This window comes from Rhipicephalus microplus, chromosome 9 (genome assembly GCF_043290135.1).
Source record: "Rhipicephalus microplus isolate Deutch F79 chromosome 9, USDA_Rmic, whole genome shotgun sequence".
Classification (NCBI taxonomy): domain Eukaryota; kingdom Metazoa; phylum Arthropoda; class Arachnida; order Ixodida; family Ixodidae; genus Rhipicephalus; species Rhipicephalus microplus.
The window spans coordinates 72346906-72362408 of NC_134708.1; the positions used below are offsets into that span (position 1 = coordinate 72346906).

The 15503-nt window shown below is 42.6% G+C and overlaps 1 protein-coding gene and 1 long non-coding RNA gene across 3 annotated transcripts in view; both read left to right on the forward strand.

Moving 5' to 3' along the window:
* Nucleotides 1-15503, forward strand: part of LOC119164777 (uncharacterized) — a 39426-nt gene that overhangs the window by 7450 nt on the left and 16473 nt on the right. The window lies entirely within an intron of this gene.
* LOC142771870 (uncharacterized) lies at nt 4394-14528 on the forward strand. Of its 2 annotated transcripts, XR_012886183.1 has the most exons (3): nt 4402-5442; nt 5596-5777; nt 7897-14528. It is a non-coding gene; the product is annotated as an uncharacterized LOC142771870 (long non-coding RNA). The 2 variants fall into 2 exon arrangements; XR_012886182.1 differs by having other exon boundaries at nt 4394-5777.

The following is a 15503-nucleotide window of genomic DNA, read 5'->3' on the forward strand; positions in this document are numbered from 1 at the left end:
TTACGTGGGCAGTACATACTTAGCTGACAAAATATTGTGCCCGAAGAGTGCGGGCACCTTGAGATTGTCTTCTAATGTCACATTGCAGGGTATACACAAGCTAAGCTTCAAAATTTTAAAACTTTTCACACCCTGCTTTTAAGAAGTTAATCTGTGCCACCTGTAGCATACACCATTAAAAATAATGAAAGCAACCATTGTGTTCCTGCGGGACTATTCACAGGGACAACAAACCTTTACCACCCAGAAGCATTTGATATGTAAACGAGCAACCTACTGCAGCATGCGGCCTTGTCAAAATAAAACTAGTGTCATAACTAGGGTAGCCAGACGTTCCAAGGCGCACGTCCAAAGTAAAGTCATCTATATGTCAAAACTGGAAAGAAATTACTGCAGTGTTACAAATTCATTCGCAGAAAACATTGTTAAACCGAGTTTATAGCCATAAAAGTTGCAATATTAAAACCAATGGTTACCTGTAGGGGAATGAAAATTTCATCCCGAGATCCGGAAAAGTGTTTTATTATATTGTGTTACAACTGCACTTCTCAAAGTCAGCATTAAATCGTTTCCTCTTATCTGAACAAATGATCGTGATTCGCATGGTCACGTGGCATCTGTAACTCCGCTCGTATTTGACATTCTCGAAACTCTTTGCGGCAGTCGACCCGTGAGAGACTAAGTTCTTTTAGCGAAGCCGTTCGATGATTACTTAGAACAATGTAGCAGGGCCCATTTAAATATCTCCGACCACAAGAGCCAGTACAATGCCAGTACACTTTAGCGTAGCAATCCAGCTTCTGAACACTTTGCGATAGACATTGCGATAAAGTTCACTATTCATTGGGGATAATGAACGCGAGGTTATGTCTAGACACTGTAGTTATGTAAATTGTAGTTGTAAGCACATTTGACCGCGAGCTTGACCTCGTGCTCGAACTTAAGTGGAAATAGTGGGGCCACAGAACACCTGCGGGGCGATTTAATCAAGGCAGCGTCTCGTGCGCCGCGCGGCGCAGCAGTTATCCCCACACAGAAATGGCTTCTGCGCCGCACGGAAGTGACGTCTTCTAAAAAAATATTACCTAAAGCTAGTTAAACATGTAAATTATTCGTGTGTAACGCATTAAACCTACAAAATTTTCACTATACATGTGTTTAGCGAGTCAATTAACTTAGGTTTGTTATTTAAATACATATTACAAGTATTTTGAATACAGGGAGCGCCATGGGCACTGCGGCCTCTATGCTGCGGCTGCGAAAGGTAAACACAGCGAGATGGTAGCCGCCTGCGATGTGTTGATGGTGAAAACTCCGGTGAAATCGTGGCCACGGCCTAGGCCACTCTCAAGGAGGACTGGAGTGTCGTCGCTGCTTCATGTGATTGCTGGATGCTTCGTTGAACCTGGTGGTTGGAGCTAGCGGGGCCATCCACCGCGCCGCAGCTTCATCTGAGTGTGTGCGCCATAAAGTTTCTCAGTATGATGTGCGGATTGCAGTCGTTGGACGTACTGCATTTTCTAGATTGCAATGCCAAGCGTGGTGTTGTCAAAGGAGAAAGTGTTCTTGCTGCCGAGTTTTGCTTGTCACGAAGGACAAGGTCTACGATGAAATAAATGCTTTCGCAGGGTTCACGTGTGGGCAAGGTTCCATTTGGCGTTGCATAAGTGGTTGCCAGACTGGAAGAGTGGTTGTTGCCAGACTGCCGCTAAATATGGCAGAAAAGTTTTTCTGTAGTTGTGGCTTCTCCGCAAGAGTATGATGTGCGGATTGCAGTCGTTGGACGTACTGCATTTTCTAGATTGCAATGCCAAGCGTGGTGTTGTCAAAGGAGAAAGTGTTCTTGCTGCCGAGTTTTGCTTGTCACGAAGGACAAGGTCTACGATGAAATAAATGCTTTCGCAGGGTTCACGTGTGGGCAAGGTTCCATTTGGCGTTGCATAAGTTTGTTGCCAGACTTTGGGGTGGTTGTTGCCAGGCTGTCGTTAAATTTGGCAGAAAATTTTTCTCCTGTAGTTGTGGCTTTTTTGTAAGAGTTTGGTGCTATCCGCGGAAGCGTAGCGTCCCCCGTCGTAGCGCGCGGTCGACGCGACACGATCAGCTGAGAGAGAAAAAAAAGAAAAGTAAAGGCGAAGGGGGGCAGCGCATCCCCTCCTGCGACTCTAATCAGTTTTCCCCGTAATCCCTAATACTGAGACGCGATATCTTAATCGCACAGCTGCGTACACAGCAAGAGAACGCGCCTCGACTTCTGTAATGAGAGGTTTATTCCGTTAATTAAAACGGCCTCTTAATTGCGCAGCAGCGCCGCGCTCGACTTCTGCTAGGCTCGGTTCCTTCCGTTAATTAAAACGGAATTGAAACGGCCTCTTAATTGCACAGCAGCACCGCGCTCGACTTCTGCTAGGCTCCGCACCGAAGTGCACCGCGGATAGCACCAAACTCTTGCGGAGAAGCCACAACTACAGAAAAACTTTTCTGCCATATTTAGCGGCAGTCTGGCAACAACCACTCTTCCAGTCTGGCAACCACTTATGCAACGCCAAATGGAACCTTGCCCACGTGTGACTGACCGGACGCACATGCATGACACGCCAGTGCGTCGGCGAAGTGTTCATACGATGAATGGAAACAACTTTATTGTAATGTTCTTACGAAGCCTGTGATCTCCGAAGGCCAGAGCTACTGCATTGCTCTCTGTTTTGTCAAGTGCGAACACGTACGGCCGTTCTCCTTCGTTGCTACGTGAATGCTCCCGTGCTGTCACAGGCCGTGCGTGTTATTGAGCAAGGCAGACAAGCTGTTTTGTAGTTAGATGGGCTAACGCCGTCGGCACTTGCCCTTGGGCATTGTTTATCAAGTGCTGATCGCCTAGAACATTGCGGTGACACGTCAGTATTTTTAAAGAAAGCGGCCTGCCGGTTACCTCGTTAGGTGATGGTACACTGAGCGACATAAAAAAAGTTGCCCGAGACTACGTTGCAGTGCACCTTTCTGTCATCAAAACTTTGATAAACCGTGGAAATCCGCATTCCTGTGCACAAGAAACCAGTGCAGCCAGCTGCATTCGATTTTTTTGTGTTTTTTGCATGTCGCCGATTAAGAGCACTAATTCGCAAAACACTTTATCATAATAAATATAGTCAATCCTGCAAAAGTCATCGAAGATCCAATATTAAAGGGCTTGTGGACGGGACCACCACCACCAGCAGCAAGTCGGGCTAATGAGGAGGTGCAAATGTTAAAACAATACATGCGTGAACAACAAAAAAAAAAGTATCGATAACTGCAATGGGACTTGACCACCAACCTCACCAGTTCATGTGTTGCTTTAACCAACTACGCCACAGCTGCCGATCGGCTTGAGACGACAAACAAGCTGGTTTTGTATTGTTGTCACGCTAAACCTAAATAACATTTTTGTTCACTTTTTTGTATGGACGTAATTTTAACAGTTTCATCGTTATGTCTAGACGTACCGCTAGACACTCCCTACTATTCAAACAAAGCGCCTAACCAGAAAATGTTCACGTCACTTTCGTGCGGCGCAGCAGCCGTTTCTGTGTGGGAATGGCTTGTGCGCCGCGCGGTGCAGCAGTCTTCGCCTTTAATCAAACCAACGCCTCCTCCAGAAAGATGCCTGAGGAATGACTCGCGCTCCCAGCGGAGTTGGCCTGCCTTCAGTTTCAAACAAGCTCCGCGCGGTGGCGCTCGCGACCGACACTGTTATGGACAGTGTGCCGTAAATGGCAGAGAACTTAAGCTGAAAATTTACCTTTTTTTCCATTAAGATAGAATTTATCGAAGGAGAGGCATTAGGCCAACATGAAAAAAGAAAAAAGTTTTTTTTTTTTTGTCGAGCCTGGTGGCATACTTGTCACCACCCCGTTATAAAGGGGACGCTCATAGCATCCATCCATCCATCCGTTATCACGGCAACGGGCGACCAGCTAAGCGTTTTTCATCTGCGGCCCATAGGGGCGCGTCAGTCGAGAGTTGTTTGAGACCTGCAACTGTGCACCCCTGTTTTGGAGGCTGTTTTGGGGCTATTCCGCGGCGGGGCTATTCTGTGCTCCCTGTTTTGGAGGCTATGCAAAATGTTGCGTTGTTGCACCGTCCGCCACAGGTGACGCTAGCGACCGAGAACATTTTGAACTGAAGGAAAGAAAGAGTGTGGCAGTTGTTGTTTTTTCTCATGCGGCAGGCATCTTCCTAGAGGAGGCGTTGGTAAAACGTGCGCGTAAGTGCTTTTTTTTACGCACCACAAGTTCTGCGCAATGTAATGTTTTCTCAAAATATTTCAAATAAACTTTAAACCCTGTTAGCATGTCTCCTACGTTTAAAAACACATGTAACGGCGTTTCATAACGCTAATTTTAGCGACTTTGTAGATAGTTGCATAGACAACTATGACAGTGTGGCAGTAATTAATGGTTGATTGGTAATTAAGCTGATTAATTAGCTGAGATGGCGGTGTTTCAGAGCTGGGCGCTCTCTCAGCCTAGTTTTTTCTCTAGGGCACGTACTAGCTTTATGGATACGTGGGATAGGTTTGGCCAAGTTTGGCGCCGACACTGAGGGAAATCAGCGGCCATTTCAAAGATAACACGCTGCGCGTTTGCAGCATTACCGCACAGTCCTTGTTGTCGTTCTCGACCAGTGAGCGTTGACTTCGTGTGCCCGATTCGGCGAAACATCCTTCGGTTGTTGTTATTTTGTGGCCAAGTTTTACGAGAGTCAAAAGGAGTGGTGACTCGAAGACCGCGTGCTATCTGCGCTGCTCGGCTGTGCACTCTGCTTTCGATGTTTTAACAGGACTATTAACGGCATTCGGATAACTCGCCGTATGGTGCAGGACATTTCGACCTGGCTCATTCTGAACGACTACGGTTTTTTTCAAGTAGCCCCGAGTGCGGTCGCTGACGGAGCATTTGTGTCGTTTAGTGTCGTCGCCACTTGTGTGTTCTCGTCAAATTTTCTGGTGACCACGTGCTGGCGACGCACTGCTTGGTTTTCGCGACAGCATTCGTGCCTGGTTCCGTTTCGTCAAGTGACTCAAACGCAACCATCGGGTGTGCACGCGTACTGTGATTGGAGAACTTGTGGTGCCAGCGTTGGTTATGCCAATCTCACTCGATCGGGCGATTTTAGTCGCATTTTGACTCCCAGGGCGAAAGGTTAACTAAATAATGCATTATATTTTTACCATGCAATTGAAAAAGTAAGGAATGGGGTCAAGCATCAAATATAAAATGTTCATTTTGTAAAGGGTCATCGAGGTGTCAGAAACAGTAGATTAAGCTTTAGCAGTGTGGGATTTTCTTAACACGTTCGTAAATCTAAATACACAAATAAGTTTGTGTTTTCAGCTTATCAGGATGTGGCCAGCTGTGAACTCCTGACCTCGTGCAGAACAGACGAGAATCGAAGCCACCATTGCAGGTTTGAAGAGATTAGATATAAGCTATAATGATATGCTTCAGGTATTAGTGCACAAAGCATGATATATGTGTATCTCGCATGTGCTCCACATTTCTATTGCAGTTTTGTTTAGCTGAAATCTCTATACGCTGTACCTTTTCTCCCTCATAACAGATGCCGCAACCTTTCTACCGGCAAGTGCACTCAAGAGAGCATGAAAGAAGCGTAGCCAACAAATGCAGAAAGCGACCCTGCATCGTTCCATCTCAATGAAAAGTAGACTGGAATTGCAACACTGAAGTTCCTCCCTTGCCTTGTACATTTTCGCTGAGGCGCTAAAATTGCGTGTTGAACTTGTAAGCATGATGGTGGAAAAATTTTCTTTGGTATGCATGCCCCATTAAGAACATTACTGCACAAGACTGTCATACTGCATCCCTCTATGAAAATTTTGGTAGCTGCATTGTTTATGGTCCAAAAGCCTCGCTTTCGAATGTACAGGTGCCTCGAAAGTGAAATGGAGCACTCAAGCTGTGGCCAAATGAAGCGAAACTGTATTCCAAATCTTAGAAGATGTGCTGCATATATTGAGAGCGCAACAGCATATTTTGGTGAGCAATCTCGATATTCTGATGCTCACCTGATCGCGCACTTGAGCGAAGCCATGCTGCTGCCATCACTGCTTGTCAAGAAGGAAAGTGGTGGCACTTAGGGTGATGCAGAAAGTGTACACTTCTGAAGATGAAGCCAAACAATTACATAAAGCGTTGAAAGTACCCTTGACGAGCAGTGATGGTAGCAGTGTTTTATTTTAGCTGGTGATAAGTCAAGTGTCAGAGTATCTGGATGGTACAGCCAAGTATGCTGACGCACTCTTTCTATCTGCTGATTGAGCGTGCTCGTATGCAGTTTCGCCCAGCCGTGCCACAGCTCGTGTGCTCATACTTACTTTTGGAGCACCTGTATCATGATCTTGAAGGGTACTCGTATTAGTATACTTGTACAATTAAATGGCATTAGCAGGTGCAACTACATCTGAAATTATACAATGCAAATAACAGTGAAGATGAAGATAGCAGTGAAATTTTATTGGTGTGTAAAAAATCATGCAGTAATGTAACACCTTATATTGTCTGCATTCTTGACTTTTCCTCAAATGCAGATATTTTGATATGTTTCTACAGCACAGCTCACTTTATAGTTTGGAATGTGTTAGTTGAAAAACAGGAAAGGCAACATGCGATGCTATGGCACAGGGATTCAATTGTCCAAATGGTGGGATTGTCTACCTTATTTCTATGCCTGTGGACCATTCTGCTCCATGCGGTACAGCTAGTTATTAATCTGGCAGGGTATCTATATGATCATATTTTCTCATTTTATTGAAAAATGGCACTTTCATGTAGAGACAAAATGTGTCAAAGTAAATTGCACTGAGTTTGAATTAACGACTGTTTAGCTACTGTTTTTGAATAATGAGTTGTCAGTCTGAACATTCTGTCGTGTGGCTTTTGTGGTATGGCTTTTCCAGAACTACAGGCGACGGGTCAAGCGAATTTCATAGTTTCCACAGTTCGAGGTGGACTCATGCAACAGATGCTATCAAAAATGCTATATATATATATGTATATATATATATATATATATAGTGAACAGGGAACTCGTGTCAATAAGGCCTTTGTGCTCATTAAGCCACAATAGAAACTGCTCTGCGGGGCAGTTTCTATTGCTTAACTACTTCATGAACAGGAAAAAACGTAAAATAGATGTAGGGACCATTGTTTCGCCTTACGTTCAGCAGTTTTCTTTCAAGCATCATTTCTTATGATGTGATGGCTCTTTTTTGTTCCATCTTTGACGTTGTGAACTGCACCAAACTTGCTGTGGTGATGTAACCCGGTCAAAAGGAAATCATAGCCTAATAAGAGTAACAATTAAGGAAGGGTCACTACTTTTGTGCCCTAATTCTGGTTTCATGTCCATTGTATATGTGTGGCATTGTCTGAACAAGACCATTCTCTGAACGTTAGCCGATGAGAGCAGTATTTCATGCACTCTTTCTAAAAATTTACCCAGTGTTTTTTATGAGTTATCTGATAGATGAGATGTGGTATTGTATGTTCTACATCTTGCAAGACTCTGCTTGTGTTTGTGGGGGATACAAGCATTGGCACCTTCGTTCCACATTCACAGCTTTTGACTATTGTGTCAGGAATGTTTACTGAATGTTTTAGAACAGACTCTGTCAGAGGATTCCACGTGCAGAGAATCATGAGGAATTTTAAATGCACTCCTATTGTTCTTTCTCGCCGATGTATTGCCAATATAAGTTAAAGGTGTTGTGCTTTCAGTCCTACATTTCCTCATTTTTCACTATCACTACCCTCTCACCCAGTGAAGAGTAGTTGTACTTGCTAGCTTTCCTATCTCGCCCTTTAAGGGTCACAGTAATTTGCCGAAAACGGGTCATTTTAGCTTTTGCAGGTTTCGTCAGAGTGCGCCGTCGCCCGGGCCCACCACCTCGTCTGGCTTCTCAGAGGGGGAAACGCCTGTTGAAGTGTTTCGAGTGTGGCTATACCACGACACGCAGCGGCAATATGGGGAAACACCAAATAACGCACACGGGCGAGCGTCCATACAGATGCGACTACTGCAGCAAGGACTTCAATCAGAAGTGCAACTTAGTCAAGCACCTTCGCATTCACACCGGCGAGAGACCCTACAAGTGCCACCTCTGTCCCTGGGATTCCGCATATAAACCTGAGCTTACACGCCATTTGGAAGCTCACAAGATTCGGAAGTATTAGTGTGGTAGGACTTTCATGTGAGCATTGATAGAAAAGGCTGAAAAACCACGGCACGTGTGCATCTCATTCAAATTTCCTTTGTGCTATCAAGTGGTTTCCTGAAGGTTTTTATGTGCTTGTTTCATGTGTTCTTCATGTTTATTTCATGCGTGTTTTTGTTAGCTCTAGTGGCGAGATTGATAATATGATGTTATTCTGTGCAGTTGCACAAACTGGTCATTGCACTAAACGTTTCAACATTGTGTTTCAGTCCGTGAGCACCATGTACCTATAGTCAGTTACAGCTTAAAAATAAATGCAAGCTCCGTCCATAGAGATCACCGTCCCACTCAGGCAGAATTTTCATAAATGTCCCGCTAATTAAATGTCCCACTAATTGCTATCACTTATTTACGTGACGTCAAGACCATTGATGTATTTCAGGCATATGACTTGGCCTTACAGGCGCTCATTCATTTCAATAGTATTTTGTAAAGAAATTATACGTCTTGGCAAATTTCGTCAGAAATTCCGACTTCACTGCTCAGCCAAATATAACATTTCAACAAGAAACAACAAACTTTAAATTCATAATATGTGTAGTATTTGCATTGTCAGCAAAAAAGTGCTCTTGGTTTGAACGGAAATTGCCAATCATTGCTCTGTTGCACATGTGAATGACAGGTGTGCTGCAGTCTGGTGGCAGAGTGCATATTTATTGTTAGGTTGTTACCAACTATATATAAGCAAGACAATTCACTTGAAGCTTCTACAGATATTTTGATACTATTAGTGTTGATGTTGAAAACAGCGGCGCCTCCAAGGCCATCAGGGAAAGGCAGCACAGAAGTCCATGCTCCTATCGAATTAGGAAACATTGCAGCCTGTTACAAATTCGAAGCATTTCTTAGTGCACTTCTGCGACTTTGACCGCATCTATCTATCTATTTAGCCGCCTTGGACTTTTAGCTTTCCAGGCTGTTTCGATAATGGTATCTATACCAAAATCGGTATGCCATAACATGACTGTGTGACGACCATAACTGACTAGTCCTAACGTGAACATCATGACATATATGTCATGAATGTCATGATTTGCATTTCATGGGCTTGCTGCTCTTGTGGTGGTTTACTTCACATGACATATTGCAAAATTGGTATGGTATGACATGACCACATGGCAAACATACATGACAGTCTCTAATGTGGAAATCATGACATGCAATGTAAATCATGACGACCCGCCATGCTCGTGTCTGTTTTGTTAGCTTCACATAAACGAAACTCGGCGTTACTAAACGTGGATGGATGATGTTTTAAGACTGGGACAAACATGATAATCGTGACGTGTGTCGTGTAAAACATGACTACATGATACGCCCATATCGTGCTTGCGGCCGTTTCGCAAGCTTCCCGTATACCGAATTTGGTAAATAGATGACGGACAGAATTGCCAGGAGCAAACATGATAGTGATGACACGGAAGTGATGTATGGCATGATTCACGCCCGGCTCGTAATGTTGTGATCATTTTAAAGTGACATATCAACCTTTCTCATTCGTGCTTCACATATCAACGATTACCACTGTGTGTGGGATCTGCCAATTTTTTTTCTTTTCTTTCTCTCTTATTGCAGGACTTATTTCTCTCGTCATTGTTGCACCTCTTCTTAATTTTTGTGCTGGAAGAAAAGTATGTGTGTGGTCATCTTGTAGGCAAGTAGTGCATAAACGTTATAAGCCCACTGTGAACGCAAAGTAAGTAAGTAAAATATCAATAGGAGGCGAGCTACTACTGCCCTGATTGCTCCGTTGTGAAAATTACTACCGCCACCTTCCTGCTTGCTTGTTGACATTTTGTGATACAGTGCCCAGTTCTGAGCTTCTGGTAATTTAGCAAGCGTAGACGTTGATTTTCGTTTTGTTAGCTTGCTGGACATGCACTTCATGAACTGTGCAGATTCTTGTAGTTCTTTGTTAACATTTTTTCATGCTTATGCCATTTTAGGATTGGTCCATTCACACGCTGAGACTGAAACTACTCACAGCAAATGAAAATGCCTTTTTGTATTGTTTAAAGCCACAACAAACTTGGCCGGAAAACACGCAGAGATAGAAAGCAAGGCTGGCTTACTCGGTTGCGTCCCACTAAATCATTGAATCAGTCACACATCCTCAGTGTCCTTTTTTCATTTTCTCTAAAAAGACTTGGCTATAGTCATAAAGCATAATGTGTGGCACATTGCGCAAAATGCTGAATGAAATACCAGGGGCAACGGCATGCTGTGCTTACGTGAGATAAAGCAGCCCACGTGATGTTGCTTCCTTGTATTGCGTTGTGTGTGAATCAATCAGCTTCATGCTGTACTGCAATTTGTTCATATTTCTTCGTTTCAATTGGTCAGATGTTTTTGTTATTGTGTGATGAATGAATTGTTGTGAGTTTTGTTAGATTTCTCTGCAGCACCTAAACGACTTCACATGGTGCACTGCCGTGCCGTTTGTTTCACAACGTCCATGGGCCGGCTCGCACCTTTACACATCCCGATTAATGACTGCGCTGGCTCGGTGCAAAGTGCTGGCTGTGCAGCAACAACTCAGTTGACAGTGCAGAATACATTCATAGGGACTGCTGTAACCTTGCTTGCACGTGCTTTCTGTGTTTACGCAGTGTAGTACATGTTCAATCTTCGCTCTGTAATTTCATTTTGGAACCCGTCGCTCTTATATGGTCGAATGAAAAAGAAATGTATACATACAGAGACAAAACCAGATGAGGCATACCGTATTAGAATCGAGCTCACAAGTTTTAGCAAATCTGTGATAACAGGTTCTAATTTGTTCTCACTCACGTGTGCCCCATACCTGCTTTTAGTCTGTATGAAGAGCTGGCCACCCTGATGCCACTATTCGGACACAGCTGGTTTTGCTCACACAACTGTTCCGGCCGCATTTGGTCGCTCGGGATCTGCATTTGGCTCAATCAGGAGTTTGTAAACCAATGAAATGGGGAAAAATCGGTCACTAATGTGAATTGCTCATTTAGAGTGCTGGTGTACCTACAGTTCTTTATTTTACCACTTTGCCTGCTGTCACACCTCCCGTTTATGATACTTTCCAAGATGTGGGCAGCTAATAGCATACAGCATAGTGATATGTCAATAGTGAAACATTGTTGCTTCAAAATGTTTATGAGAGGATGTGCAACTTTTAGTGAGGCTTGTGGTTTCTTGTTGATTCTGTAGACATGGCAGTATCTGAACGAACTGTATTATCCTCGCACTACTGTATAACACGCAGACGTTTATTATTCTGCTTCCAAAGAATGGCACAGAGTTTCTCAAAAGGGGATTAGCTCCTAAAGCAAAGTGATATTGTTCTTTGTGTACCTTTAAACTAGATGCGTGCGTGTTGTGCCTGTGTCGAATCAAAGCTGCTGCATCTTTGAGAATCTTGAGCATAAAATCAACGAAGGAGGCAGGCTTCACAAACAATAGCCTCCATGTAAACATATGCAGCAGGTGTCTAAAACACGTGGACCATTCTCTACCGCCTGCTGCCCTCACATGACTCTATACATATCTTATATTCTTCTAAAGAAGATAGTCTTTCTTATGCTTTGGTCTGTCTGCGTCTGTCTTTCTGTTTTTGTCTGTCCCTCGATTAAGCCACCAGAGTGAAAGTTTATAACCCCTTGCTGAGTGACCACCCATCTCGATCTTCTGGTCGCATTCATACTAGTGAGCATTGTCAATCAAAAAGCAAATATAATGTGTATTTAGGTGCACCATCAACATGAGATTATTATGTAGTGTGTTGCTCTACTTTTAAAATTCATATAAACTTGTTCATATCACAATGATCAGCAATGTAGTCAATCTGGGAGACAGATACCACTGGTGGTTGCTGTTATTCTTTGCTTTCACCTAACACTTGTCTAACCATTTGTGAGCAGCTGCTTTATGCTCGCTGTCATGACTCCGGTGATAGTGATGGTGGTCGGGGCCCTTATTATATTACAGTGAAGGTGTATTCAAATCGTAACAAGAGTTGCATAAATGAAAGAACAAGTGCTTTTTATGCTTAGCTAAAATGACACGGTGCTGCCACCTACCAGCTGCTCGGCGTTCTAGAACACTTTCGTTTCATGGCATTACTGCCAGATAGTGTCCATATGTCACGTGGCGTTTTCATAAAAAAAAAAAAACTATAGTCTTCCGGCATTCTTTGCAGTGAATAATGGGCCTTTTTTTTTTTCGTAAAGAGTGTCTTAATGACGTATGTTTGCATGGCTGGTTTCATCCTTACTTTTTTTTTTTTTTCGTGTAAGGCACCCTATGTGGCCACCAAGTTTTGAAACATAACAATGAAACAAGATCACTGCGTTTTAAAATTCACATCCTAATGTTATTTATTCTTTAGATGAGTATTGTGTTTGAATTCTGATTGCAAGTCTTTCTATGAAATGACCCCTACATAAGACACTGGAAAGACCGTTTTAAATGAAATTAGCTGCCATTGTGTACCACCCACAACAATCCTCCCTCCCCCACTTCTCTTTAATATGACCTTGTGGGACTAAACTTCAAGACAGCAGCCTGCTAGCTCAGGTTAGTTCAACACACCTGATCTACAGCTTCTGAACAACATAGTCTTTTGAAAGCACTAATTAATATTCGCTTTTTTTTTATATATCTACAATTAGTAGTGAAGGATGTTGGCATGTATACTGACGTGATATAAGAATGTTTAAAATTATATTTCTGTTTTATCTGGGTGCAGGTACAGGTTTGAAAAACTATAATGAATTTATTCATGTTGAATTTAGTGTGCTTGTAAAGACAAAGCTAGGTTTTTCAGTATTCGTATGCCGTACGGTGTTGCTGCTCACAAAAACTCGAGTTGTCGAACACCACAGTCGTGGTAAAATAGTGGGACATCCATCTTTATCGTGAGAGGTACTGGGTTTGATTCCATGTGCCACTGCGCACCCACTATTCTTCCAATAGACATAGTTGCCCTGATATCTGGCACTCATTAACGTGCATTCTTGTAGTCTTGGACCTCTAGTTGGTCAATGCACAGGTGAAACGGGCTACTGAGCTGATTTTGACATTAGCAAGGACAGGCAGGGTACTTGGACAGTCTTGGGCAAGGCACAAAGTCTCTCGATGTTTCAAATGAAGTCTAGTTATTGACTGTGTGTGTATATAGTGACCTACTGATATCCATGTGTTTTTGTATATGCCAAAGTTGTATTGAGCAAAATCTGTTGTGAAATACTGTTTCACTGATGTGTAGGGTTGTACTGCACTTGAAAACTAACTGCTTTTTGTTTTTCTTTTTTTGAAATGCCAATGGTAGTGTGGCTTGTTAATAGAATTTTCAAATGCCATACAGCAAAAATTTCTTTGCTCCCCATGTGTTTGGGCCTCTGGTATGAAAATGCTGCAGCTTTGTGCCGTGGGTAATGTTCTGCTTTTTCCAGTTTATCACCTCTGTCATTTTGGCATTCACCAGAAAGTTGCTTTGGCATCAGTGCATATTTCCAGATGTGATTATCAATTCCGGGATAAATGAACCCCAGTCCGGGAGACTGGGGTTCATTTAGCCGTCGCTATTTAAGCAGGAACACCGGCCACGACCTTCGTAAAACACACATAGTTGTGGAAAGAACACGCACAAACTATGGAATGCAAACAATAGACTTCCAAATTATGAAGTTATGTAATGAGCATCCTGCAATAATTGAACTAGCACGATCGTGCACCAACTCAAAAAAGTTCAAAATGAATATTCGGTCCCTCTTTAACACTTAGGATAAATGCACTCTCAGCACGGTAGGGTGAGCTACAGTCTCTCATACAATTTGTATGTATATATTTTTGTGTGTGTGTGTGTGTGTGTGTATATATATATATATATATGTGTGTGTGTGTGTGTGTGTGTGTGTGTGTGTGTTTGTGTGCTCAGCAATGAATACTATTGTTATAATGGTTATTTCTATTGCTCTTTTTATTTGTATGTATATATTTTTGTGTATGTCTATATGTTATGTGTGCTCAGCAATGATTTCTATTATTACAATAGTGATTTCTTTTGTTCCTTTTTTATTTGTATGTATATATTTTATGTATGTATATATGTTTATGTGTGCGCATTGCAATAATTTATATTGTTTCTATTGCTACTGTTACGCCCAGCGCGAGCAGGACCATGTCAGGGGGCTAACCACCTCCTTTTGTCCTGACCGAGGGCAATGCTTTTTGTACTGTCCGAAAAATGAATAAATAAAAAGTAGTGTAAGCAACGTTATAGCAAGTCAGTGTTCTTGTCACTGTTTATTTTTTGCATAGTTGTGTCAAGAATATATACAGTGGTTAATTAACAAGCTGTGCTTATCAATAACTACCATTTACATACTCTGCAACTAGTGCTTTTTCATGTTGCACAACAGCTTAACAAACCTGACATAGAAACAACCTCACAATTTCTTTATTGCATGAAGGGTAATACATTGTTACATAGAGTGGAAATATTTGAACAAAATAAGCTGGCCAGATTTTCTTGGTTCTGCCGCACACTTCGACTGGTGGGTTGAATGAACTGAAATTATGAAATGTCTTTTTTTTTCGTTTCTTTGAAGGCAGATGCGCTTAAGTACGTTCGTTAGGCACAGTTCTTGTACGAAAAAAAATGCTGCATGAGAAACTGTAAGGAACAGTGCATTTCATAAATGTTTTGTGTTTATGAAATCTAAGGTGTATCTAACCAATTGACAATAACTTCAGTTGGTGACCTGTCAAACTTATGTGGGCAATACATATTAGCAAACATAACATTGTGCCCGCAGTGCATTGGCACCTCAATCTTGTGTAAGCTACTAAGCTACACTAGCCCACACGTATGTTTAGCCTGATATTTGTAATAAAAAAACGGAAAGGTTGTTGTCTACACAGATCAACCTAAGCATGAGTTTAGACTCATTATACCTAGTAGTCGTACCTTGTTTGCTGTAACCGATAATTCATCATATTAGTGCTCAGTAACGAGGTTAAACTGTACAAAGTTAAGAATGCAACCAGTAAAGGACCCAGCCATAGCTGGCTAGATAGAGAGAGAGAGAGACAGTCAAGTGCCTTCAACTGGGAAAGAAATTTAAAACAGTAATTGCTGACTGTTGCGGCTCGGGGCCGAAGTGCAAGCTCCTCCCAAGTGGTGGCAGGGGTTTGGGTCTCTGGTGTATGACTTGTACCAATCGCCAGTATGAAGGAGTCGGGATTCTTTTCCGAGCGA